This window comes from Mustela putorius, unplaced genomic scaffold, assembly GCF_011764305.1.
Source record: "Mustela putorius furo isolate JIRA1106 unplaced genomic scaffold, ASM1176430v1.1 tig00003859_pilon_pilon_pilon, whole genome shotgun sequence".
Lineage (NCBI taxonomy): Eukaryota > Metazoa > Chordata > Mammalia > Carnivora > Mustelidae > Mustela > Mustela putorius.
The window spans coordinates 29,805,153-29,829,109 of NW_025422011.1; the positions used below are offsets into that span (position 1 = coordinate 29,805,153).

Here is a 23,957-nt window from a genome sequence, read left to right on the forward strand (position 1 = left end):
TACTGGAAAAATAGTCACCATTACAAGTCTTTTTAAAACTCATGGCCCTGAACTTGAGTGTATCACCGTTCACCAGCCCCTCAAACAGCTACGTGCCCAGATTCCTTATCCGTGAAATGAGGATAATGAGAGTATCTATGTCATGGGGCTGTTGTGACAGTTAAATGAGTTAATAGCCATAACCCACAAAGACCAATGCCTGACGTATTTTTCTTTCTGTCTTTAAAGATTTTAAAATCATCTCCGTACCCCGCATGGGGCTTGAACCTACAACCCTGAGATCCAGAGCTGTATGCTCCATGATGGCGCCAGACGTCTCTAATCTGATAGCTAAGGTGGGCAGGTAGATGAACCCAACACACACCAGAAAAATCTGGATTCTTCACCCTTCTGCCACATCTATTCAGTCAGATTTCAAACCCCTCACAGAGGACGGAGGCCTGGTGTGACACCTCAGACTTCACCTGAGGGAGTGAACAGATACCAAATATTCAAATCTCTCTACTTTAAACTGGACCAGTAAGCAGAATGCCAGACTTTTTTTTTTTTTTTTTTCAGGTGGAAAGGTAGGGAAGAAAGGGGCAAACCAACCCACAGACTGAGCCTAGATCAGCACTAGTCCTGCTTTCCTCATCGGTGGGACAGCACCGCCTCGAGACATCCGCCATAAATCACCACCTCCACAGAAGCTCGTGTTCCTTTTACGGAAACAGAGCATTCACGGTTTTGTAACATTCGTACCAAAGAAGGAGAAACAAGCACTGGTCCAGTGCCAAACTCAACTGTAAATACAAAGTGTTTTTTTAATTGGTAATTACAGATGAGGACTTTACACTTTTGGCATACAGATCGTAGTCATGCTTGGTTTACATATTTAAATAAATATACCCACCACAGGCTCCAATTTCCTCCCTGCACTTATTTGACCGTAAGGCACCGAGTTCCCACTCTGCGCAGAGGAGGGCTCTGCTGTGTGTGTTGCAGGAGGCGAGGGAGGTACGTGGGCAGACACCCGATCCCAGACATCCCTCGAAGAACACAGTAGAACACACCACACGGGCCCTGCCCATAGGCGGCTTTCAGTCTAACTGGGGAACACTAGTCCTATTACAAGTGAAATCACATGAAAAGGTGCTCAAGAAGATGAGTACTCCTCAGGTCTGAAGGGTAGAAAGAGAAATCAAGGGAGGATGGAGTGGTCAGGAAAGACCTGGAGGATATGAAACTGGAACCAGGGGTCTTGAAAGACTGGAAAAGCATGGCTAGGCAGGGGGAGACAGACTATCTAGAGGACGGGCACACATCATCTCCAATGAACAGTCGGCAGACTTCCACAGGGCTTCTTGTGTGCCAATCGCAGAGTGTGGGTGCGGAAGGCAAGTGGGGGGATAAGGAAGAGTGTGGTGAGAGCTGAGGCCACCAGGATGACAGTGGAAGATAAAAGTGGGAACAGAGGTAGAGTTTATATTTTATGCAACAAAGAAAGGTCATTTACATACGCACACGCACATATACATATAGAAGAGGAAGAGGGAGAAGAGATGATGGAGAAGGAGGAGGAGGACAAGAGTTGCAGTTTCTATGGTAGTCACAGAAAGCATGGTTACTAGAGGCTCATCGGGTATGAGGCAATTAGGACTAGGTGGCAGGAATGCTAAGGAAGACAGGCAAGGGAAAGATGTCCCCGAGGGGCATGGAGCAGTCACCCACAGAGTAATCAAATGGGAAGGCTAACTAAGAGCTTTCGAAGAAAGGGGTATGGAAAAATGGGAGATTGCGCACCATGACACAAAAAAGACAGTTGGAAAACAAGTTAAGAAAAGGTGGCGGTTCCATTTTGGGTATGTGGAGCACTCCGCAGACCAAAGAACATCCACCTGGCAGGGAAACAGCAGTCCTTTGCATAAAGACAGTAATAAAGTTGGCTGAGTGGAGGAAACTCCTGGAAAGAGGAGAATAAAACCCTGAAGATAACCAGTTAGTGGAGTTAAGATAAAGAAAAGCCAGTAAAAGAAGACCGAGAAAGCACTGGAGACGTAAGGACGACACAGTGGAATCCAAGGAAGGAGAGGCGGTCAGGATGAGCAGGAAGGCGTCACAGACGCAGAATGTAGCACAAAAGTCAACAATCCAGGGAATGACCAAAGGATGCCAGCACTGCCCATGAAGAGGTTCCCACCATCTCTGAAAGCCCTGCTCAGAGGACTGAAGGCATGCTAAAGCAAAACCCCAAATTGAATTGGGCTCTCTCCCCACACTCTGGAACTTTCCAAAGATCAGTTGGGGGAAGAAGGCATGACGAGACCGAGTTTGAGGAGAAAACAGGAACAAGGTGCTCTTAACATGGTCACCTTCCTTCTCCAGGCCTACTACAGTGAAGGATTAAAGCCTAAGAGATCACCTCCAGAACACCAAATTCTCCACTCATCCTGAAAGCAATATCTACCTCAGAAAGAAACTAGGTAGTGAGAACTATTCACACTTTAGTCTCAAAACTTCCAATAACTCACTCATGTTTCCTGACGTATTGAGACTTAATAAACATCTGAAGTGTTCAGGGCAGCCCTCTGCCTCTGCAACTTTCCCTTGTACCCCAAAGTAATACAGGGACTTCTCTGTAAATGACAAAACTCAGTCAGACAAACTATGCTGGTTTTGTACGTCTTTTTGCGATTTAATTCAACAAATGCTGACTGCCTGCTATGTGGCGAGCTTATTACCATCTCCCTGCTCCTCGTGAGCTCCCAGTCCCAGTAAGTAGGTTGCTACCTTTCACTTGGTGTGTCTAAGAGGTAAAGTCAGAAAAGAAAAACAGTGTGATTTGCTTTGCGCCGATATTTTGCCTTCCCTGAGTGAGATACATCTCTTCCCCACCCAGTTTGTCTTGTTATCAAAATCAGACAACCCCACACAGAATTCTCCACTCGAGTACTGAGGGTTCTTCACAGTCTTCCAGAAATGAGCACCTCCAGCCCCCAGTGGTGATTCAAACAGCCTGGGGTGAGGCTGTTGTCATTGTTTGTGTTTGTGTGCTTGTTTGAAAGCTTCGCAAATAATTCTAACATGTGGTCAGCGCGGAAAAGCAACGTACCCCTCCCCAAGCAAGCTGGTGCTTCATGGATCTGTGTGTGGACACAAGTGCCTGGGGACGTCACCGCTCGCTGACTCAGCAGGTCTGGGGCAGGGCCTAAGAATCCATATGTACAACCCGCTTCCAAGAGGCCGTGATGCCGCTGGTCCATGGACCACAGCTGGAGAAGCAACAGTGGAGAGTCGAGGCCTCTGTGCTTCTCATTAGCTCTCCAAGGGACTGTGATGTAGCCAAGGTTACTGGAAAGGGAATTAATTTGCTTCAGGGTCAAACTGATCTGGTTACACTTCTGACCCCAACACCTCCCAAGTGTGACCGTGACCAAATTAATGATCCTCTTCAGACTGGGGTCCTTGTGTACGAGAGCACTGTGGATTGACTTGTGTCCCCATGAAATGTTATGCTGAAGTCCTAACCCTCAGCACCAGAATCTGACCTCACTTGGAAAGAGGATAGGTGCTGAGGTCATTAGCCAAGGTCACACCAGAGTAGAGTAAGCCCTTAATGAAAGGTGGCTGGTGTCCCTGTAAGAAGATAGATCAAAGACACTTGGAGCAAAGACGGTGTGACAAGGGAGGTAGAGACCAAATGATGAGCTTCGAGACAAGGGAGGCTAAGGTCTGCTGGGGACCCCAAAACTGGGGGAAGGCACAGGACCCATTCTGCCCTAGAGCCTCAAGGGAGCTTGGCCGACCCCTGACTTTATAAATCTAGCCTCCAAACAGAGGGACAATCAATTCCTGTGGTTGGAAGCCATCCTGCTTATTGTCCTCTGTCACCGCAGGCCTGGCAAACTGATACAAAGCAGCACCTCCACTCCCCTGCGGGGGCCGCTGGGAGACAGAATCTGGTTTTCAGGGAAGGTGCCTGCACAGCTCAGCAGCGCAGACCAGACCTCCTTTCCTGGTCAGAAGTTGGAGCAGAGAGCACCAAGATGGGCATTCTCCTTTCAAGGTAAAGTAAGTGGCCAGAGACGAGTTCCAGAACCCGGCCTCTGGGCCAGCTTTCCCAGGCTGGAGCCTTGGTGGCGGGGCCTCCTTAGGTATCAGCCGCTCCCTGTGGGCTGCAGAAACTGCTCTGTCTCTGTCACGAGTGGGAACAGTTACAGACCTGGCTGGGTCCTGGAGGCCCACTCTGGCCCAGGAGGTCCTGCCAGCCAGCAGGTGGACCACACAGCAGGGAGGCCCAAGGTCAGAGGGCTCTCCTGGGAAGGAACAATCAGCTCCGTGGCAGTATCAGCCCTGGCCCGAGCCCAGAGAGGACCTGTCCCAGAGGGAGGATTCTGAGCCCCAAATTAGGCAGGAGACTCCGAACTCATATACCTTGATTAACTCAAAGAGGTGTTTTTCATGGTTTTACATTGGTACAGAAAAGTAACATACAGAGAATGTTTAAAAGTCAATTCTGACTCTTCAAGAAGCCCCTGATCTTGTATAAATGGCCATGCCCCACCCCATCCCCACCCCGGTCCCATTCAGCTACTCTGGTAGAATCACAAAGGGGCCACTATACACATGAGTGTACAGAGATGCATGTGGCCCAGCTCTTGGTCTGGTAGAAGGAGAAAAAACAGTCGACAAGCAATTACTGGATGCTTAGGACATGCCTAGTGGATCACTTATTATCACTCATTTTACCAACACAACAAACCCAGGAAACGGAGACTAAGCAACATCACATAATCTGCAGGGTCACACAGCTGGTAAATTGAAGGGGTGGGATTTGAACTACTGGTTCCATGCCCTTACCACCATCCCACAGCTGCTTCCCATCAGATTTGGCAAATGCAAACAAAATTCAAGATGAGCTGGGGTAGACCAAAGGACACGGCCATTTTCCTCCAGAGCCCTAAGAATGAAAGCCGGGCTTCTTCCCCCATCCTATACAGCCATCCCATACCAATTCTTCAAAGCAATGCCCTACGCGTATACCTGGGATATCCTTAAGGGCTATCCTGTGTCCTGATTTTGCCAGTGAGCAAAGGCTTCTGAATAGTTCAGTGAAATCACAATGAGAAATGAAGCTCCAGATGTTGGGCGGTCAGCAACACTCCCATCTCCCCCACTGCAGCACAGACAGCCCCTGGGCTTGAAGAAAGGAGTTAGCCAAGACAGTTCTCTTTGCATTCATATGCCACATCCTGCAAGCCTTTTTCCTAATAAAGTCTTACCTTGGCATATCAGTGGGCACCTAAAAATGCTTTAAAAAGAGCAGAGCATGGGCCCGGGGATGGGGGGGGGGGGTGAAATGTCAAATTCAAATTTATCCGCAATGTGCATGAAAAGGGTCAACGTCCTACAAACTAATAAGGAAACAACACTGTAACAGAAAAATTGGGGAAAATACTAACTAGATAATTCATGAAAAATACGAACATACTGTAAACCTACACAATTATTTAAGCTCATCTGTAACAGAAGTACAACTTGAATGAACAATAAAGTATTTTCTACCTATCAAAATGGCAAAGCCGGGGCACCTGGGTGGCTCAGTGGGTTAAGCCTCTGCCTTCAGCTAGGGCATGATCTCAGGGTCCTGGGATTGAGCTCCCAAGTCCGGCTCTCTGCTCAGCAGGGAGCCTGCTTCCCTCTTTCTCTCTGCCTGCCTCTCTGCCTACTTGTGATCTCTCTCTGTGTCAAATAAATAAAATCTTTAAAAAAAAAAATAGCAAAGCCATTTGAAAAATTAAACACCCAGCACCAATCATGGACTGAAAAAGTGAGCATTCCATTACTTTTTTAGTGAGGTGGACACAGGTGATTTGGGAATATTACTCCAGAGCTCTTAAAGAAAACAATCTACCCTTTAACCATAACATTCCACTTCTTGGAATTGGTCCTAAAGAAATAATCACATATATTACTCCAGAGCATTTACTTTGGTTACTTGTAAACCAAAGTAGAAGGGCAAAACTACTTTAACTGTTATTAAAAAAAAAAAAAAAAAAAAAAAAAAGGCAAATGGTTGAATAGTCTACTTGCACAGATACACACACATATTCTAGGTAATTTTTTTAAATAACTTTACAGATTTTTTTCAATGATATGCAAAAATCTAAATTAGGATCTCAATGTTCAATTACATAAAATAAAATGTATACAGGCACAGAAAAAAGCTGACCAAATATAGAGCAAAATGTTAAATCCATTAATTTCCAGATGATAGGAATGTGATTTTTGGTTTTCATGTTTTTCGGTTGTTTCTAATGTTAAAGCCAGAAGAAAAACAATAAATGAGTTCATACCTTAAATCTAGACATCCCAATTATAACTTCTACCACACAAGATAACTAACTACGTATGAGATAAATGGAACTAATACTTAAGCATTTACCATGTTCCTGGCATGACAGCAGACCCTGTGCTGAACAGCTAATTTAATCCTCACAGCTACCATATGTGCTCAGTGTAACTGCCCCTATTTTAAAGATAAAGAGACTGGGGAGCTTGCCCAGAGTGGTTCAGCTAACAGCTGGCTGTGCATATCCAGGCCTGATGCTCTAAAACCAGGACACCGTTTAACAGAGTAACGCACTGAGGGTTCCCGAGAACAACTCCGTGTCTGTTTCAGTGCCCCACCACAAGGACACAAATACACACAGGCTTACAGCAAAGAAGGCAAATTAAAGAAAATATCAGCAAGTTTTCCAATTTGTCTGTACTTTTGTGTCTGGGCCAAATCTTTCTCCAGAGCACTATACAGTACACTTTAAACTTTTCTCCCTTCCTTTCCTGGTTACTTTTGTAATACCCTCAGAACTACCCTCTCTCCCCAAAGATGCGGAGTCAATGACAGCTGCCTAGATAAAAAAAAGGCCCAGGGCAGAGAAATACTATTTACCTACCAAACAAAGCCTGATAGAAATCTCCCTTAAAAATACTCGCTCACTTTTGTCCAATTTCTGTACTCACCAAACAACTTTCTAATCAGTGAGGTGATCTCAAAGTGTCCCCATGCACCTGGAGGACTGCCCTGAGCACCTGCTCCACACCAATCACCCTGCAGCCCAATCTCCCAACAGGGGCCCTCTAAATGCTCCTCCCCCTACCTATCCGGCTCCTGAGTTTCCAGGAACAGCAGAGACCATGTCTAGCTTGTTTGCTCCTTTGGAATTCCTGTTATTCCTTTAGCTTTCGGTTTCTGTAATTACACGCTGTCGTTCATGCAGAAATTGCAGTTTGACTTGCTCTGTGTAGAATACACATTTCACCTATGTCCTCCAAATAAATAGGGCTGCTTGCCTTGTGCTTGCTATTCTCTGCCTACAGTTATTTCACTTTATTCTGCCTTTTATTAAGGAAACATTTTCCCCTACTCCATTATAGTTTTATTACAGGAGGAGCCTGCCTCTTTAATGCAAGGAAGTAACTGCTTATAGAAGTGATTAAATTGGTCTCAAATTTCAGTCGAGAAGCCCTTTCCTTGAGGATGATAATCACCGACTCCTAAACTTCATAGATGCATCTAAGATGTGTGTCCGCCTCCATCACGCCCACTCACCTATAACCCATCACTGGTCAGGACCAGGAAAAAAGCCTGCTGATCAGGTATCCTAGTCACCAGAAACCTCTACAAGAAGGACCTGGCCACTCCTGAAACTGACAAACCTTATCAGTACCTTCCAGAGATATCCCATCACTGCCAGAACCTTCCATCAGACCAGGAACCCATCTTCAAAAAAGCCTGATGTGTTGAGAGCAACTCACATCACAACAAGAAGGGTTGCTGATTAAAAGGAATGCAGGAGACCGAAGTCTGACAGACACCAGATACCTTCAGTTGATAAGGTTTCCACAGAAGCTCTATCAGAGACTCCTTGAATTTGTGTTCTTAAATCATAGACCAAACTTAAGCTGTTCTCTGAGAGTTACAGAGATGGAGGCCTAAGCCATGCCCACAGAACAGACCCAACAGGACAGGAGCCATCCTCTGATGCTACAGCATGTCCCAACACCCAGCCCATTTCAGAAACCAAGGCATTGACACACGGCCTATGAGAATAATCTGTTATACAGCAATGTCCACAATAGCTAAACTGCAGGAAGAGCCCAGATATCCAACAACAGATGAATGGATAAAGTGGGAATATTACACAGCCATTAAAAAAAATGAAATTTTGCAATTTGCAACAATGTGGAGGGAACTATAGGGTATTATGCTAATTGAAATAAGTCAGAGAAAGACAATTACCATATGATTACACTCATATGTGAAATTTTAAGAAACAAGACAGAGGATCATAGGGGCAGAGGAAAAAAATAAAACAAGACAAAATCAGAGAGGAAGACAAACCATGAGACTCTTAATCATAAGAAACAAACTGAAGGTTGCTAGAGGGGAGAGGGGCTGGGGAGACGCGGTCATTGGGTGATGGACATTAAGGAGGGCAGGAGTTAGAATGAGCACTGGGTGTTAGATAAGACTGATGAATCACTGACCTGTACACCTCTGAAACCAATAATACATTATATGCTAATTAACTGAATTTAAATATAAAAAAGCAAAAAAAAAATAATAATGCGGTTGTAGGTGTGTGCATACCAATCTGTGTGGACATTTGTCTTCATTTCTCTTGGACGGATACCTAGGAGTGGAATTAACCCGCGTTCAACGTTCTGAGGAACTGTTTTCCAAAGAGGTGGCGCCACGTTACATTCCCACAGGCGAGGGGATGAGCGTTCCACCTGTTCCGCTTAAGTCTGTCTTCTTGCCCGCAGTCATCCTAGCAGAGATGAGGGGCTATCTTGTTGTGGCTTTAATTTGCCTTTCCCTAATGGCTAGTGACATGGAGCTTCTTTTCAAGTGTTTTTTACTATTTATATACCTTCCTTGAAGAGCTATCTGTTCAGGTCCGCAGGCAAAATGAGCAAGTTTGAATTAATGAGTTAACGAAGTCAGAGTTACTGAAGATAGACAAAGGAGTTTCTTTTTAGGTCCTGAGTTGCCTGAGACACTTTTTAACTATAAGGACATGAAAGGAGCAGAACCTAAGGGAAAACCAGAGCGTCCTCAACTTGTTCCCATTTGCCACAGTTTAATCAAAGCCCGTGAACTGCCTCTCCTCAGCACAACCCAGAAGTGTGGGCAATGCCAGTCTCTTCTTACCATTTAAATTATGTTTACTGAGCACTGACTCTGTCCAGGGGACATGGAGATGAACATGACCCAAGGAATGAACCTCCCCACCAAATTCCCTGGAAACGCATCCTGAGAGGTAAGCTGACTCTCACAAGCTCCCTTAACCCAGGTGGCAGAGTCCACATCCTCTTGGTGCCCAAGCCCTAACGTCACGTTCCCTTCAGGCCGGGGGAAAACAGAATCCCGGGTTCTTGCTTTCAAGAGAGGTCCACCAAGGCAGGGCGGGCACAGCAAGGGTAGAGGGGCACCACACTGGGCCCCAGGGCAGGAGCCCTGAGGAGGTAACAGTCTGAGACCTGTGGTGCACACACTACTGGCTTCCACCCACACTGGAAACAGTCGCCAGCAGTGATGGATTTAAATAGCAGAGCAAGGGCTTCAACAGCCTTGGTCTGACCGAGGCTTGAAAAGCAGCTGGACACCACCCCCCCAACAGGGGTGCATCTGCTCCTGCAAGTCTGCTGGGTGGGGGCTGTGTCTGTGCACCAGCTGAGACCCCAGCAGGCTCAACTACGAGGGCAGTGCCGGCCCTGGGCCCAGCTGAGGCCGGCGGCGGCACTCCCCAAGCCGGCCCGGGGCCTCCTGAAGCCACGTGCTCCTCACAGCCCAGGGCCGCACCGCAGAAGAGCAGCCCGGGAGACCCTCGGCGCCTGGCTGTTGGAGCTAATTATCAACCTGGCTGAACGGCCATCTGGAGGGCCATGTCAAGTGTAATGGCACATTCGGCAGGAGTCTGAGTGCCCAGCTCCCTCCTACCGTGAGCCAAACTCCCCCGTCTGCTCCCTCTCTCTCAAGGCATTCAGAGATGCTAGCTGCCCGCCCAAAACGTGAACTTGGGTGGCCTTGGAAATCATTAAATAACATGAATGGTATGGTCTCTGTCAGCAGTGCCAGTAAGAATGACACGGGCTGCCACTCACCGAGAGCTTACTAGGTGCTGGTCCTGCCCAGGGACCCCACACAAGACGCCTCACTGAAGCGGCACTGCAGGCCACAGGAAGGAGGTAGGTTTCAAGCCCCCACTTTACAGAAAGAAAAATAAGGCTTGAGATACCGAGGTCCAACAGCTAGAGAAGACAATGCTACATCCTTCTAGCCCCACAGTGAATGTACTTCTATACTGTAATTCCAAGTTGGGGTGGCAAAAATCTCAAGTTATCCTGCTTGGGAGGCTCAATTATAAACAACGTGGTTTACATTGGACTCTAACCACTGCTTAAGGAAACAGCTAAAATTGCTACAAGAGGCTTGATCTAAAACGCCCCTCTTTTTAACCACACATTAACACACCTGTGTTTTACCATTCATTACACTTTATCTGATGTTTTTTTTAGAGTGGTCAGCCCTGAGATTCTGCATTTTTAGTGCCCATCGCATGACGCAGCCCACGACGGCTCCTCAAAAAAGTCTGCATAGCTCTTACTTTAAATATCAACTTGGTCTTGATACAGTCTTCACAACTGGCAAAGTAGTCCATTTTCACATTTGCAATATCTGTCTATACCACACATTTTCAAAATGTGTTTCTTTTTGCATCTTCTCAAATGAATTTTAGGGATATATGTAAAAATTTAAATACTTATTAATATTATTCACCACAGTTAATTCAGTCACCGAAGTTAACTTGCCAGTATGCTGTCTCTGAGTCAACAGACTTGTTAAAGGTATTAAGACGACACTGGCTACCCCTTTTAGAATTATAACTCCTGTCACCAAAATTGGCTGATGTTTAAAATGATCTTACTTACTTAAAACTCAAGCTTTCACAGCCTCAGTATTTTTCTCCAAAGAACATAAATATTTTACAAAAATAAATTGCATAATGCCTTAATTTTTAAGGGCTTTCATAGTAAGTGTGAAATGTGTCTGGGTTGTTTGGGGTTGCTTTTTTTTTTTTTCCATTTTAAAATCAGACTTCAGCCAGGTAAAGCAGAAGAAAGCTGCATATTAATTATGGCCAGCTCAGTCTTCTCTTTCCTTTTCATAGACTAGAAACAAAAGACATGCTTTCGGGTTCTTCAAGATCTCAAAAAATTTCAACTTAATTAGTCCAGGGAGAAAGGACTTCCTTCACTACCAACAAAAAACTGATGTATTTTAGGCTGTGGAACCTCAGATGTGTAAGCTGTGTCCAGCAAGGACCTTATTAAAGCTTAGTAAGAAACATTACAGGACTATCCTTCGAGCCAGGTTCATCACGCAGCAGTTGGCAAAAATGTATCACTAATTACAACACATCCTTCCCCTTGTTTAGGAGGAAGGTTTCGTTCAAATGGAGAAGACAGAAAGGAGAAAAGAAAGCCAAGATCCTATAAAGGGCACCTGCATCCCCATAGCAATGTCGTTTTATTCCAAAGGGCATACAGGTTTCCAATCCCACCGCCCACCTCTGCAGGCAGGGTGACGGAACGGGACCCCAGGCCAGCTTTTGGTCTGTTCTTCACCAACCACGAGCGACCCTACTAAAGCCTCACTGGATCCATCAAACACCATGCATTAACTGTACTGGTCACAACAAACCCCTCCTGGGATTACACCTCCCTCCTGCTCAATACCATCTAAAGGCCTCCAGGTCAGAGTGAAACCAAAATCCCTACAGAGGCCTCCAGGACCGGGATGGCTCTGCTCCTACTCTCCCCACCCTTGCTGACTTGGCTCTGGCCACATCGGTCCTCACGGCCCTGCAGGTGCACTAGCCACACCAGCACTTGATGTGGACACTGCCCTAGGCCTGGGGTGCTCTTCACCAGACATCTGTTTGGCCTTGTCACTCAACCCCTTCCCATCTTCCCATGCAAAGTCCCGCCCCACAACCCCTCCTGTCCCCCTTCCTCACCTGTTTCCCTCTCTACCATTTTGACCATCTAACGTACTTATTTATCGTCCTTAGTGTCTATCACGCCCATGAGATGCAAGCTCCGAGGCCACAGACTCTTGTTGGCTTTTGCTCACTAAATACCCTATATATTATCCTATATCCTATATCCTATATATTATAATATCCTATATAATATCTACTATAGTGGCATCTGATACACAAGTTGGGACTCGATAAATTCATTATCTGGTGAATGAAAGCAGCACTGTGAACAATTACATGATGTTCCAGAAGAAAGCAAACTCTGACCAGGCACGACTAACTAGGGTTGTCATATCAAATACAATCATGGCATGGGATATACTGATACTAAAACATTACTCCTTACCGGCAATTCAAATTGAACAGGGTACTCTGAGTTTCTATTTGCTAAATCTGGCAACCTTACTTCTCCCTCTAAAACAGTCAAATCCAGGCCATCCAGGTCATCTGGGGAAGGCAGAGTTCAAGGACACAGTCAGAAGACCAAGTAAAAAGCTATTTCCTCTCCCCAGACCTTCTCCTGAGGCCCCATGGTATGTGGGTGCTGCCAGCTTTGGGCAGAGAAGTGGGCCCGTGCAGGCTAAGAAGGCCACCAGACAAAAAGCTCTCATCACATCCACGACTTTCAAAAGGGAACACCTTCTTGTCCTAAATCCCCATATGGCCTGGTCTCAGAGAGGCCCAGATGCTCGAGTTCCCTCCCACTCTCCTCCTGTAACTGTGGAAACCATACAGGCACGGCATAAACAAGTCACGTATTCCCCTGCTCCCCTCACACTCCCGTCAGGAGCCCAGAAGGCAGTGACTGGGTCTCGCCCTCTACAGAAAGCCACGGGACTCTCGGAGTGGGAGGTTTCTCTCGTTACATGGACGTCACCATCAGGCCCCCTCATGCTGCACGTGAAAGAAGACTAAATGTATGTGAAACACAACTTTATGCTTACAATAAGCTCAAGTAAGTAAATGAGGACATACCCACACTATCTACCAGAAATCTACTAAAAAATGAAAATGTTCCTGGATTGAGGTTCTCGATAGTCACAGACTTTCCGGTATATGTTCCTCTCTTTTCTTCCAGTCTTCCCTTGTGCTGGGCCTTCCCAAGTGGGAGATCCCTGAGGCTTCCATGATGTAGACCAAATCTCCAAGGACCAAGATCTAGAAGTCCCTGGCATGCAAAGTCACCATAGGACATGGGATCAGGGGACTTGGTGGGGGATGGGGTTAGGGGGACACGTAAGAACTGAGCCAACAGTGAAAGCACAGGGAGGAAGATCATATACCCTGGTTTGCCTGGGAAGGTCCCAGTGGATTTGTTTTCCTGGTGTCATTCTTAATCCTGCCCCACTTGATTCTCTGAAGTGTTTTTGTTTGAACATTAAAAAACATGGTCATCCTAGGCACAAGCCAAATGGAATGACCTCTGTGTCCTGGAACCCAGGATCTGTGGGACAGGAGGGGATAGCCTGTAGGAGCAGCTGTGACCAAGCCATCGGGCCAGCTCGCCCCCAGAAATGAAACTGGGAAAAGGGCATCTACGGGCAGCAGCCTGCAGTATAAAAACCAAGGAGACCAGACCCTTCCAGCTCCGGGTTCTAAAAGAGCAGCTGGAAAAGGCACTTGCCATTCCCCAGCGCGCACGGAGCACATGCAGGTCCACACGTCCCCCACACGTCCCCCACACGTCCCCCACCGTCCGTGGGCACAGGCCACCAGAAACCGAGTTCTGGCTCAGGAACATCCTCACATTAGGGTGTTAAATGACTGAGACATCCCTCTTTGATCTGACACAGAGAGAGGGCAGGCCCTGCTTCTGATGACAGGTCCCACCTCCTGTCCCTGGGTTTTCCAGGCTGGCTTCAAGACAGCAAGCTAATCTCCCCAGGCTCACCCTCAACCCTACCATGCCTGCCTGGGACTGCAAGCTGCTTCTCCCTTCTACCCCTGGCCCATTACAGGAGCTTCAGCTAATGGGGCGGGGGGGGGGGGTTATTGGGGGAGAGGGACAGGGAGAGCCGATTCCTTACAACTCAAACTCCCTAAGGGGGCCCAAGCAACAGCATCCAGGAGCCTGGGAGGAAGGAAACCACACATCAGACCCAGACCAGATTTGGTTTAAGAAAAAGGAAGGAGCTAAACTAGGATTGGGATCTCACCCATTAATTCACCCTAGGGAGCCACAGAGTAGAACACATCTACAGACCCGGCACACCAGTAACCTACAGAAAAAGTACCCATGCTCCCATCAACACACCAAGGGGGCAAACTTAAATATTTCAGCATTCCACGCACAATAAACATGCAGGCAATCGGGCTCCTTGGCTCCAGCATCTGTAAGGTGACATGTGACACATGGGATGCTTACTAAGAAGATGAGCACACAAGAGGGGGCTTGAGATAATGACTCTGGCGGCTTCGAATGGCTCTCACACGTAAACCTCCCTTTCTTTTTTCCTTTTTTTTCCTGTCTCCCAGACAAGCTCATTCACTTTGAAGGCTTTAACACCAAACCTTGAGCTGTTATCTTCCAAACTGTTCTCAACCCAGGATGCTGAGTTTCTAAGTACCTGTTGATCCTCTCCCCATGGAGACCCCCAAAGCCCTGCCCGTTCCACACAGCTCAAACTCATGATTCCAATTCTACCTCATGGAATCTGTTCTTAGGTGTCTGGAAACACACTGCTGTCCACACACGTGAAACACCTCCAACGCTTCTCTTGCCAGCAAGCCCTAGCAAGCCCTCTGATCTCTCCCATATGGAAGAGAAATGCCTGATCACAGGCATTTACATAATACATGTATGTATTAAATACACACATACATATATGTATTAATACATGTATGTATTACATAAATACACATATATAAATAAACAAATATAATACATAATACAGCAACCACGCCCACCTTCCCATCCTAGCCTGTCCCTGCCACTCCCACAGCCCCTGAAGAGGTGAGTGAAGCCTTCCTCCTTTCCTGTGGGAGTCCTGCAGTGACCTCGACCTCCCTGTGGGTCAGTCATCAGGCTTCCAGAGTAATTCTCCTTAACACTAGCCGAATACCCTAAAAATGATGGCTCCCACCCCTCTTCCAGGAATGTGCTACTCACACACAGCAGAGCTGATCTTCAGGGCTCAAATGCAATCACCTAGCACATCCCCCAAACTCATCCTCCCTCTCCCAGCAGAAGCCCCCTCATCCACCCTCTCGGCACCCCACACTCCAGCCCTACCAGACTCCTCAGTGTTCCTGAAGACACGTGTTTCCACACCTCTCCCTCCCTCTACGCTGTCCATCCCTGGCAGGCCGTCTGGCTAGTGGTTAAGATGAAGGGTGAACTATGGCTGCAGTCAGGCGGACACGGGGCACTCTGAGCCCTGGCTCTCCCGCTCAGTGCAACAGGAGCCGGGATGCCAGCATGTGCAGCTGAACATCTGAAAAGCAGCTCGCTCACTTGGTTTTGCCCAACATGGAAATAGGAAATTCTCTCCCAACATGGAAATAGGAAATTCTCTCCCTTGGAAAACCCCCTGGAAAAAATTCTGTGAGCCATGTTAGGAAACAAACGCATCTCAGCAGAGAGCCTTCCTGCCTAGTTGGCTCACATCTTCCAAGTCCTAGGTAAGCAGCACAGGGCATCTACGGGCGCTGACCGCAAACCTTTCACAGGGACTGGCTTCCAGGGTATGAGGACTGAGCTCTGCCTGTCTCTTCTTGAGGGCTTCCAACACTCAGGCCCAAAGGCATCCTGCCAAGCGCAGAGCTGTTCACCACTGGCTAACCGGAAGACGGAGGTTCTCCAGACAATGACTAGAAAAATATATAGCACAGGGGTGCCTGGGTGCTCAGTCAGCGAAGCGTCTGCCTCCAGCTCAGGTCACGATCCTGGGTTGTAAGATCAAACCCCGCATCAGGCTCCCTGCTCAATGGCGAGTCTGCTTCTCCCTCTCTCCCTCAGCCCCTCCCTTCTGCTCAAGCTCTTGCTCTCTCTCTTTCTCTCTCTCTCAAACTAAAACCCTGGTCTTTGTCACACATAGTACAATTTAAAGAGAAAACACACCCATCTGGCTTAGAGACTCCTGGACACAGGACACCCAGGCCTTTACCACACAAATGGTGACTGTTCTCTTGTGAAGAACATGTGGGTTTAGTGACATCTGTATCCTGAGGCCTAAGTTCTATCACGTTTTCAGGTAACTCAATTCAGATTTACCTCACACTTTTGGGGTACCTGTTACAGGCCAGGCATTTGCACCATAGAACTTCCCTGAACCTTCATATTCGCTCTCCTCAATCAGCATTCAGCTCCTAGCCTCGAGCTGCCCGAGTCCTCTACCCTCCTTCTCACCCAGTGTCTGAATTAACTGGTATGTTCACCTACTTTCTCACCATTGTCCTCTCCTTCTAGCTCTACTACTATAAAAATGAAGGAAGAGATTATTACAATGGTAGCTAACATTTACTAACCATTTTCAAACCACTTTCAACGAGCCAAGTAGGATGCTAACTATATATACATTGACGAACCAGCTTCACTGAGATATAATTCATAGGCAATACAATTTGCCAATCCAGTGATTATACAATGCAATGATTTTTAGCATATTCACAGTATGTGTACGTGTATGTATACACACACACATATATGATAGGAAGTCATCATTCCAGAAAAAAACCCCATTCTCATTTGAAATTATTCCCCAATCTCTCTCAAATCCTCCAGTCCTGGGTAACCACTTTTCTATTTCCTGTCTTTATAGACTGGCCTATTCTGGATATCTCACAGAAATGTATACAGTCTTGTGACTGTGCTCTGGTCACAGAGCATAAGATTTTCAAGAGTTGTTTGTGTTGCCATATGCATTAACAGTTCATTCCCTCTTATCACCAAGTGATAATCCATTGATCAGATATAATTCTATGTTGAACCTTTTGAGTAACTTTTAAGACTGCTCTCCAGAGTGGCTGTGTCATTTTCTATTCCCACCAAGAGTACATAAGGATTCCCACTTCTCCACATCCATAGCAATACTTACCGTGAGGCTTTCTGACCACAGCCATCCTAGTGGATATGAAGTGGTATCTCACTGTGGTTTTAGTTTGCGTTTCCAAGATGCCAAATGATGTTGAGCATCTTGACAATGTGCAACTGGTCCCCAGTATATCTTCTTAGAAGAAATATTTATACAGATTATTTGCCTACCTTTTAATTGGGTTACTTACTTTTTTATAAAAGTTGTCTGAGTTCTTTAAATATTCTAGATATAAGTCCTAAATCAGATTTATGACTTGAAAATATTTTTCTCCTCCTTCCCCAGTTGTCATTTTATTTTCATCATGGTATCCTTTGAAGCACAAAAGTTTGTAATTTATCTATTTTTACTTTTATTACTTATGCTTCAGGTGTCATATCCAAGAACGTTTTACCTAACATGAGTCCAGAAAAGCTTATTCCTATATTTTCTCCCAGAGTTTTATAGCTTTAGCTCCTAAGTTTATGTCTAAGATCCGTTTCTCATTCGTCATGATGCAGGATGGGAGTCCAACTTCACTCTTTACAAGCAGATATATCCAATAATCTCAGCATTATTTGTTGAAAGAAACTATTGCTTCCCCTTTGGAATTGTCTTGGCACATCTCTTAAAAATCAACAGGCCTTAAGTGTGAGGGTTTGTTTCTGGACTCTTGCTTCTATCCCACAGAGACATGTCTACCTTGATAAAAGTACTACACTATCTTAAATTAGACTGTATCTTTGTACTAAGTTGTGAAATCAGGAATCGTTAAGTCCTCCAACTTTGTTCTTCTTCTTCTTCAAGTATGTCCTGGCTATTTTGAGTCCCCTTAATTTCTATGAATTTTAGGATCAGATCGTGAATTTTCAGCTACTAAGAATTCAGCTGGGGTTTTGATAGGGATTACCCTGAATCTGTAGATCAATTTGGGGATGACTATCCTCATGATAGTATTAAGTCTACCAATCTGTAGGGGCGCCTGGGTGGCTCAGTGGGTTAAATAAAGCCTCTGCCTTCGGCTCAGGTCATGATCCCAGAGTCCTGGGATCAAGTCCTGCATCGGGCTCTCTGCTCAGCGGGGAGCCTGCTTCCTCCACTCTCACTCACTCTCTCTCTCTCTCTCTCTCTCTATGCCTGCCTCTCTACCTGTGATCTTTGTCTGTCAAATTAAAAAAAAAAAAAAAGTCTTCCAACCTGCAAACATAGACTGTCTTTTTATTCATTTAAGGTCTTTCAAAAAAAAATTTTTTTTAAGATTTTATTCATTTATTTGACACAGAGAGACAGAGAGGCAGACAGAGAGAGAGGGAGAAGCAGGCTCCCCCCTGAGCAGAGAGCCTGATGTGGGGCTTGATACCAGAACCCTGAGATCATGACCTGAGCTGAAGGCAGAGTCTTAACCCACTGAGCCACCCAGGCACCCCTAAAATTCCCTTTAACAATGTTTTATAGTTTAGGGAGTGAAAGTTTTACACTTGTCTAGTTTCACTTATTCTTGAGATATGTTGTTCTTTTCATGCTGTTATAAATGGAACTCCTTTCTTAATTCCATCTTTAGACTGCTCACTATAAATAAAGAGAAATATAATTAACCTGGTGTATTGATCTTATTACTTGCAACCTTACCAAAATCCTTTATCGGCTCTAATAGTTTTTTTTTATATATATACATATAGATGATCAAAAGGAGATGATCTTACTTCTTCGTTTTAATTTAGATGCCTTTTGCTTCATTTTCTTGACTAACTGCTCTGGCTAGAACTTCTAACAAAACATTGAACAGAAGAAGTGAAAAGAGACATCCTTGTCTTGTTCCTGATCTTAGGATAATGCATTCAGTATTTTACTATTAAGTTGGCTGCAGATTTTCATAAATGCCTTTTACCAGGTGAGGAAGTCCTCTTCAGTGCCTAGCTTGTTAGGTATAGAAATTCATTTCTTCCTATTGAAGGCCTGGATTTTTTCAAATGCTTTTTCTGCATCTGTTGAGATAATAATGTGATTTTTGTTCTTTACTCTATTGATAAAGTGTATTATACTAATCACTTTCAGGCTGTAAACCAACCTTGCATTCCTGGAATAAATCTACTTGGTCATCACATGTAATCCTTTTTATATGTTGTAGGACTCACTCTACCAATATTTTTTGAGAACTTCCGCATCTGTATTCATAACAGGTTCTGGTCAGTGGTTTTCTTGTTATGTCTTTGCCTGATTTTGCTGTCAAGGTTATACTTCCTTCCCCCAAAGAATGAGCTGGGCGTGTGAAGCATCTGAACACATTATCTCATTGAATCCTCACATCAACCTTGCAGTATGGGCACTGATATTAGCCCCACTTACCAGATGTGGAAACGGAGGTTCAAATATTAACCTGCCTATGGTTTCCTATCCAGTGAAGAGGCAAAGCCAGGACTGAAACCCAGACATCCCTCACTCCTGACTCCAAACCCTTAATAATCATGATAAACTTCCTCCTATGGGCTGACTGACAAACTCCCACATAAATCGGAGGCTAACAAGATTCGTGGTAGATTCAATCTACCCTAACCAGATTTTGTGACCCAGTCACAAAGGTCTGGTACCTTGCCTGAACTTAACATCCTTCTAAACCCCACAGTGATAGTTTACTTATCGTTTTCATTGTTCCACTTAAGTGAATCATTCAGGATCACCAATGGCATCTTAGAATAATCTGTGGAAGTAACATTCAGGCAGCTAAAACCAAATCCAGAGTCAACCTGAAAAAAAAAAAAGTAATGCACACGCATGTGCACACACACAGACCATTTAGGGACATCGCCAATAAGCTTACAAATATTCTGGATTGGGTATATACCGGGGGTGGGGGGGGGGGTGCTGTCAAACACTAACTTTCTAGGATTCATTTTACTACATTAGAAAAATCAAATCAGGATGAGAGGAGGGCAGGTTCGGTTACTGCAATGACCGGATCAGTCTCAGCAATCCCTTCCAGCTTCGGAATGCCCCCCATTTGGGCAGGATCATTGTGATATGGATATAAACCTGTAAACTAAGAAAAAGTGTTCTCATTCCCACCTCGGGCACAGGGCCAATATGGGTGGAATAGAAAAACGCAGACATGGGGATGGGGTGCTGTGGGTCCCACCCTAAGTTCTGCTTTGCCAGGAGGTGCCTCAAAATTGGATGTCCTCATGACAAGCCTCCTGGGCTCTGTGCCTCAGTTCTCAGTTTCTTATTTATGAAATCTAGTGGCTGCCCTCGTCCTTTCATTAGAATGTTGTACACGTGGTAACAGTGACAAGAACGCAGGAAGGACCACCTTCTGGAGATGGAAGATGGAATTACTATTACCATCAATTTTCACCAACTGGAACATTTTCTGAGGACTTCATGGGTGCCAGGCATGACGCTAAGGGCTGGAGATGCAGATGTGCCGGTGATACCGCACCTGCCTTCCAAGGAGAAGGAGATGCAGACACACGTGTAAACAGAGCCTGGAAAGGCTTTGACACAGGGTTAAATAACTTAGTAAACACACACATGCCCCACACTAAAGAAGGAGCAGCCAGCTATACCTATGGAGATCAAGCAAGGGTTCAGAAAAGAGGGGGGTCTTTTTAACAGGGTCTTAGAAGAAACTATAGGAGTTTACTAGGCAGAAAATAGGCTGAAGAGGAACCCAGACACCAGGAAAGCACACAGTACCCTTCTCGTTGTGTGCCTGCAACCAGCCCCTCTCCCACATGAGGCAAGCTGCAGACAGGGAAAGCGCAGACAAAGACCCACAGGCTACCATTCTGCCCCAACTCGGGAGACCACAGAAGAGCACAGGTTAAGAGTCAGGCAACCGGAGCCACACTGACACGGGTTCAGACCCGAGATCCAGAAGTGACTAGCTGTGTCACCCTGAGCCATTCATTCCCCTTCTGGGGCCGTGGTTTCCTCATCTGTGATAGGGCAATAATCACAAGACCTATTCATGGGACTTGTAAGGAATGAGGCTTGCATGAGTCGATGTGCAGGGTCTGGAGCAGTCCCTGGCACACAGCTAGCACTGGATAAATGTTCAGTACTGTTACGGTGACTTCCCGTCACCCACCTCTGCCCAGAGGTGGGTGCAAGAACGAGACTATCTGCTAGAAATCTGTTACAAAAAATAACATGATCACGAAAAACAATTTTTTTAAAGGGAGCACCCCCCCCCAACTCCCTCCACCCCTCGGGTCAGTCCGCGCCTCGCTCTAAGACCCATCCATCTCAAAAGTCCCCTAACCCAGTGCAGGCGGTCATCCCATCTGGCAATTTCCTTCACCTGACAACTGTTTGTGGCCGCTGTCTCAGGACACACGGGCACTGAGAGAATGCTTCCTAAGACACGTGGCTTACGATCCCAGTAACCCAAATAGCATCTTCCATAATCGGGATCGTATGGGCACTGCGTTCCGTGCGTTGCCGTGAGACAGCAAATACAAAGGCACATGGAAGTGCAGGGACAACAGGAACAGTTGAACAAACATGCAATCCAATACCTCACATCTGGCATGTCCTCAGCCCCGGTACCTACTCACCACCAAATATGTTTAAGGCTGTGGCTACTTTATAGGTACAAATGTCTTTATCAGGGCATTAATGTGCACCGAACCTCTCTCAATAAAAGCCGTCGTAAACAACAGTGTCTTCTAAGCTGTCACGGAAGCTACTGTGTTTGTAATAGAACCATTCATCTCAGAGACAGTTGCCAAAGCCCCTCTCAACACAATAGCAAGCCAGTCACACAGCCAGATCCAGGGAAGAGGACAGACACAGAGTAATTGGGACCTTTCTAAAAGGCTGGGGAAAAAACTCAGCTTATTAACATATGTTAAATATTACCCTGGACGCTGCTAAGTCTTGGGGTAATCAATTACATTTCGCTCAGACCATTCTCTCATAAGGTAGCCGGAAAGTTCCTCTGGCCTTTGCAGAAGGAACGATGTCTATGGAAATTTTTGGCTAATAACCAATTCCACACTCTGTGAAGAAAAGCTTGTAAGGCTATAAAAAAAAAATTTTTAATAAATTGGATGTCCTCGGCAGCAGGTTTCACTGTCACACCTTTTGGGCTGTGCTCTAAAAAGCTAAGGGAAAGGGGAGTACACGGATACAGAAAGAGGCTTTAAAGAAATAATATCTCTATAGGCTTTGAAGTATGAATTTGATTTTATTATTTACCTAGATTTGAAGCATTTGAGAGAAAAGAAGGTGGGCAGACAGAATAATCTGTAGTTTATGCACCAAAGGTAAATATCAAGCCAATGAAACCTACCTGTTATTAATTCAAATGATCATATCAAATGAGAATTTATAGCACAACACAGTCACCGGAGTATTTTCAGAGTCTAAAAGTCACCCACCTCTGTCCAGAGGCAATGCAACAATGAGACTATCTGCTAGAAATCTGTTACAAAAAATAACATGATCACCAAAAACAATTTTTTTAAAGGGAGCACCCCCCCCAACTCCCTCCACCCCCCCAGCATAAAGTGTCCACTACTCTTGCCAAGTACAAGTTAAATGATGAACACCGGTTCAGTAGGGAATGAGGTGTGTTCAGTCCTGTGAATAGTGGTGAGCCCCTTTGCTGTGAGCATGGAAACATTACAAGAATGGGTGATGCTTTCATCTCTCTCTCTCTCTCTCTCCCCCATCACCATTTAACCATGATCCATGAATGTCAGAATAATGCCACTGTTAGTCTGGACAGCTGACTGACAGATCCAACTGGCCAGGGCACCTGTTGAACTCCCAGACCCATGTCCTCGAGTCTATAATAAGAACACCCTGTCCTGCTTCCTGGCCCCAGCACTACCACTCTCTGACCACCTGTCCCCCAAGCCCGTTGCCCCGGACACCTATCCGTGTTAGGAAGAGCTCGGGGGCACCAGCTTGCCTCCCAGTACCGCCCTCCTGCCCACCAAGACCCTGCAACACCCCGCCCCATCCCCAACTGAACCCCTACCGAACAACACATCAAAGGGGACCTAGGCAATAGGGTTTGCTTCTAACTCCTGGTATTTATTCCACATCTTCCTTTAATGAATATTCCCTACTCAGAAGCAGAGGAAAAAACTTAACTAGATATAATTATTTTTCCCTCCAATTCCAAAATCAACATAGGTTCACTATTAAACTCCATTAATACAGACATATACAATAGCGAAGGAGTGAGTCTCCAATAATCCAACCCCCTGTGGTGACCACTGTGCCTATGTTGTAAATTCCTGCATTTTTTCCTATGATCCTGACTGCACAATACATTCATATACTTAAATTTAGAGTTGGAACATTCTTTATGACAGCACCTTTACTAAACAGATCAGCCAAACACAGGTATAATAATCATTATTAAAATGATGCCTGCGTGGCTCAGTGGGTTAAGCCTCTGCCTTCGGCTCAGGTCATGATCCCAGGGTCCTGGAATCGAGTCCCGCATTGGGCTCTCTGCTCAGCAGGGAGCCTGCTTCCCCCTCTCTCTCTGCCTGCCTCTCTGCCTGCTTGTGATCTCTCTCTCTGTCAAATAAATGAATAAAATATTTAAAAAAAAAAAAAAAGCTCTATCAGTGGAGTGGGATACAAATTAGTAACGGTTAAGAACTTGGAGACAAGCTCTGGAGTGAAAGGCAAAGCAAGAACCACAGGAGGGAGTAAGTGGAAGTCTGTGGGGTAAGATGAGAATACCAAAGGCCACCCAAGCCAGCATCCCCTTATAGGCTGGGGAGCAGGGGCTGCCCAGCCTCTGCAGTCAGACAGGCTCTCATTGGTCACCCCCATTGCATGGGACTCTGATGCAGACAAGTCTGCCCCACTCTCTTTCCCGACCCCTTCTTGG

The 23,957-nt window shown here is 45.8% G+C and overlaps 1 protein-coding gene across 18 annotated transcripts in view; it reads right to left on the minus strand.

Moving 5' to 3' along the window:
* The window catches only part of TEAD1 (TEA domain transcription factor 1), a 261,179-nt gene that overhangs the window by 140,730 nt on the left and 96,492 nt on the right, over window positions 1-23,957 (minus strand). For 3 of the 18 annotated variants that reach the window (XM_045065810.1, XM_013055841.2, XM_013055842.2), the window contains exon 1: window positions 7,003-7,021. The exons of the other annotated variants lie outside the window; for them this stretch is intronic. The gene's annotated coding sequence lies outside the window, so the exon portion shown is untranslated. Of the gene's footprint in view, window positions 1-7,002; window positions 7,022-23,957 lie in introns of those variants that run through there. 18 annotated transcript variants of the gene reach the window in all.